Source organism: Oncorhynchus keta, chromosome 1 (genome assembly GCF_023373465.1).
Source record: "Oncorhynchus keta strain PuntledgeMale-10-30-2019 chromosome 1, Oket_V2, whole genome shotgun sequence".
NCBI classification, from domain to species: domain Eukaryota; kingdom Metazoa; phylum Chordata; class Actinopteri; order Salmoniformes; family Salmonidae; genus Oncorhynchus; species Oncorhynchus keta.
Window position 1 is genome coordinate 44565147 of NC_068421.1, and position 5000 is coordinate 44570146.

Below are 5000 nucleotides of genomic sequence, written 5' to 3' on the forward strand. Positions count from 1 at the left end.
ACTCATGAATATATTAATCGAAACTGAAAAAGAAAATGAGAGGTTTTTGATGCAAGCAGGAATGTCAGTCAACACACGCACACACACACTCACAGTCCTGGTCCATTTCACTGCTCTGTCTGTCTGTCAGTCAGTGCGAGAGCCGCCGATCACACACCGTTCCAGACGCCAGCCAGTTGCCTAGCAACCGCTCTTCACATCGATGGCAACGCTATTAAAAGCCACAGCAAAGAAAAAAGGAAAAGGGGCGATGGAGGAAATTTTGACTCAATAAGGATTTGTTTAGAAAGGTCTCATGTACATCCTCAATTCACCTCCGGGTTTCACCAGTGCTTCTCTGTTCCCCCGTCTGAAACCTAGTGACACAACGCACGTTCGCACTCACACACCCATTGCGTCTATATGTTTGTTCCTATTCCTGTTGTCCTGTCGTCTTTTTGCCTCCTTTGTGCTTTCTTACTTCCTCCATGTCTTGCTCTTTTATTTCAGCATGTCTCTCCTCTTTTCTCCCTCCATCTTTCCCCTGGCACCTCTCAGCGGGTCTATCCCACTGGGCACAGACGGCCATTCAACGTCTATTCCAACGTTGCTTCAACCAGTGTGTGCCCAGTGGGATATCTCTTCGCACCATCCCTCTTTCCTCCCCCCCTCCATCTTTCCTCCAACGCGTTTCTCAGCCTCCCCCCTCTATGGAGCTCAGGGAGCCATTAAGCAGGGCAGTCAGTAGTAATAGACAGATTATTGCCTTTGGAGGGAGAAGAGGAGCGGGGAGAGGGAGAGGGGTGGGCAGAGAGAAGTGTGTGTGTGTGTGTGTCTGGCTGTGTGTGTGTCGGTTGAGTACCTCCCACAGTGAGGTAGCACCATGCACTCAGACAAACCCCCGAAGACAATCACGCGGCACAACTATTTCTCCTTTTAAACTTTATTTATAGTCCTCATTTACCAATCAATAGTGCATTCCCCGGGCTAGCAGTTCAATGTAACCAGTTATCACGTCTTCCAATGTTAGGAGTTGGAATATTGATCGTACGTTTCCTCACATGGTCCAATGGGAACAATGTACTTCTAACCATGATGTACTCATCTTCAAGTCCTACTCTCTGGTGCAAGCAAACGAGAAAGAAAGAAAAGAGAGAAAGGAAACGGATGAGTTCTTCGTTGCTGTAGCTCATAAAAAACCTCTACCGTTTAACTTGTTCCGTTCTCCAACGCCCACTTTCTTCAACGAGATCCACTGTCACTTTGCGGGGGTTTGACAGACTCCCGGGAGTGGGTGTATGGACCTTCCCAAAACAGGCGACAACAAATCGTACTGAAACATCGACACAGACACAGTGACAGAGAGCCTGCGGCGCCTTTATACCAAACGGTTTACCCTTCACTTGCTTTCTCACCAGTTGAAGAAACAACTCAATAAAGTAAAGCTTTTAAACGGACATTTTTCTTCTTCCCCTTTTCAGTTTTGTATTTCCCCCCACAATTGTTTCATAACCACAAAAACGACTTTGTCATTTGACAAACGTGTACCTCAAATGACATCAAAGGAAAGACATAAAAAAAAATTAAAAAAACAGAGCCAGTATTTACTTTCCCAGTCCTCTTTTTAGTTTGTGCTTGTGCAGTATATGTTTTCAGAACTAGGCTGCTGGGGAGAGGATGTCTCTCTCTATCTATGTTCCGTACAGACAGCGTGTTGTAACATTCTGTCCACAATAACTGCTACAGGGTCATCCCATTGTTTATCTCACAATGGGTCATGTTTGGGCAGGGCTGGGGAAGAACTTAGCCCTGACCTGTTTTTATGTGTCGACCGTAACCGTAGACATGGAGCGAGAAAGCACATTGGGACAACGACAGGATGGTGGACGGATGCATTGGAGATAGGAACCACGGGGAGAAAACCTATTCCCAAGAGGACCATGCGTGAGGAGGGCCAGTTTAGCCAGCCATAGGGACTAATACAACACTACTGCTTTCCTGTTCTGTTTTGGAGCGACAGTGGTGAGGTTGAGAGAGTAAGAGACCGAGAGGTACACTTACATGACAAAACGTATGTGGACACCTGCTCGTCGAACATCTCATTCCATAATCATGGGCATTAATATGGAGTTGGCTTCCCCTTTGCCGCTACATCAGCCTCCACTCTTCTGGGAAGGCTTTCCACGAGATGTTGGAAAGTTACTGCGGGGACTTGCTTCCATTTAGTCACAAGAACATTAGGGAGGCACTGATGTTGAGCGATTAAGTCTGACTCGCAGTCGGCGTTCCAATTCATTCCGAAGGTGTTTGATGGGGTTGAGGTCAGGGCTCTGTGCAGACCAGTCAAGTTCTTCCACACCGATCTTAACAAATCATTTCTGTATGGACCTCGCTTTGTGCATGGGGCATTTTCATGCTGAAACAGGAAAGGACCTTCCCAAATTGTTGCCACAAAGTTGGACGCACAGAATCATCTAGAATGTCATTGTGTGCTGTAGCGTTAAGATTTCCCTTCACTGGAACTAAGGGGCCTAGCTCAAACCATAAAAACGGCCCCATACTATTATTCCTCCACCAAACTTTACAGTTTCCACTATGCATTGGGGCAGGTGGCGTTCTCCTGACATCTGCCCAACCTAGATTCCAGATGGTGAAGCGTGATTCATCACTCCAGAGAACATGTTTACACTGCTCCAGAGTCCAATGGCGGCGAGTGCTTCAGCATTCTGCATTCTAGTTCTGTGAGCTTGTGTTGCCTACCACTTCACGCCTGAGCTGTTGTTACAACCTAGACGTTTCCACGTCACAATAACAGCACTTACAGTTGACTGGGGAAGCTCTAACAGGGCATAAAACTGACTTGTTGGAAAGGTGGCATCCTCTGGCGGTGCCACATTGAAAGTCACTGAGCTCTTCAGTAAGGCCATTCTACTGCCGATGTTTGTCTATGGAGATTGCACGGCTGTGTGCTTGATTTTATACACTTGTCAGCAACAGGTGTGACTGAAATAGCTGAATCGAATAATTTAAAGGGGTGGCGACATATTTTGTATATATAGTTGGAACTCAATTTATTTTATTTTACCACTTTTTCTCCCCGATTCCATAAAATCCTATTGGTAGTTACAGTCTTGTCCCATCGCTGCAACTCACGTACGGACTCGGGAGAGGCAAAGGTCCAGAGCCGTGCGTCCTCCGAAACACAACCCCGCCAAGCCGCACTGCTTCCTGACACACTGCTCGCTTAACCCGGAAGCCAGCCGCACCAATGTGTCGGAAGAAACACCGTACAGCTGGCGACCGAAGTCAGCGTGCATGTGCCCGGCCGCCACAAGGAGTCGCTAGAGTGCGATGGGACAAGGACATCCCCAGCCGGCCAAACCCTCCCTTAAGCCAGACGACGCTGGGCCAATTGCACGCCACCTCATGGGTCTCCCGGTCGCGGCCGGCTGCGACACAGCCCGGGATTGAACCCAGATCTGTAGTGATGCCTCTAGCACCTCGATGCTGTTCCTTAGACCGCTGCGCCACTCGGTGGGGCTGGAACGGTGTTCTTAATGTTTGGTACACCCCCCCACCCTTACTGTTGTTATGTTTCATTGACAATCCCGATTATTATTACAAAAAATCGTATTATGTTAACGTTTTTAAGCATATCCATTTCCAAAATAGGCTTTGGCAATGTGGACATTGTTACAAAAAAAGCAATAAAGCAATTCAAATTTAATTGAACTGAGATAGAAGAGATGAATTGAACTGAGATAGAAGAGATGAATTGAACTGAGATAGAAGAGATGAATTGAACTGAGATAGAAGAGATGAATTGAACTGAGATAGAAGAGATGAATTGAACTGAGATAGAAGAGATGAATTGAACTGAGATAGAAGAGATGAATTGAACTGAGATAGGAGAGAAAGAGAGCGAGAGAGAGACGGGGGGGGCAAGAGGTGGAGAGAATGATAATCAGAGAGAGAGAGAGAGTTCAGAGAGAGAGAGAGTTCAGAGAGAGAGAGAGTTCAGAGAGAGAGAGAGTTCAGAGAGAGAATGAGAGAGAGTTCAGAGAGAGAGAGAGTTCAGAGAGAGAGAGAGAGAGTTCAGAGAGAGAGAGAGAGTTCAGAGAGAGAGAGAGTTCAGAGAGAGAGAGAGAGTTCAGAGAGAGAGAGAGAGAGTTCAGAGAGAGAGAGAGAGAGAGAGAGTTCAGAGAGAGAGAGAGTTCAGAGAGAGAGAGAGAGAGAGTTCAGAGAGAGAGAGTTCAGAGAGAGAGAGAGTTCAGAGAGAGAGAGAGAGAGTTCAGAGAGAGAGAGAGGGGAGTTCTTGGTGGTTCCACACCATGCTGCTGTTACCCTTGCTCCAAGGTGTTCACCCCCCCCCCCCAACCTCTCCACCACGCTGCTCTAACATAATCCCATCTCTACAGATTCAGAGCGACATGGCATTCGTGCCGCGTTAGTGGTGCTGCTGGCCCATTTCTCTCTCCAGTTGGAGCCTCTGACTCATGCAAGTTTGCTCCAGGCATCGTGCTGCTGCCTCTCCAGAGTCGCATTGACACACTTTGGTCCCGATCTCCCTCATATTAGGTCACAGGCAAATGAGGAGAACTGCTATCGTTTTGATATTGCATTATTCACTCCTCTGATGTTTTTTATTGGGGGGGGGGGGATTATTCTTCTCATGGCTCACGTTGGCCAATGACTGCTGCCGGCCCTAATTCCTTTCTGTATGGGGCCATATAAGTCTAGTAAAATCAACCTATGCAAGATACAAGATACCATTTCCAGGCTAAACTGCTGACTACTCCATTAACCAATTCCACGTGGGATGAATGGGGAAGGGGGCACAACATGCAATGTTAAAGAAAGCAACAAACCAGACATGATCCCTGGCATCTGGATTCAAAAATGGCTTCCACCTGAGCCACACATTGCCATGCAGGGATCCTCACTCGTCTTGGTCTATTATCACTAGTGTTGCGTAATCTGCCTTACAGAGAATTTGGAAATGTTATTTTTTGTTTTTGTTT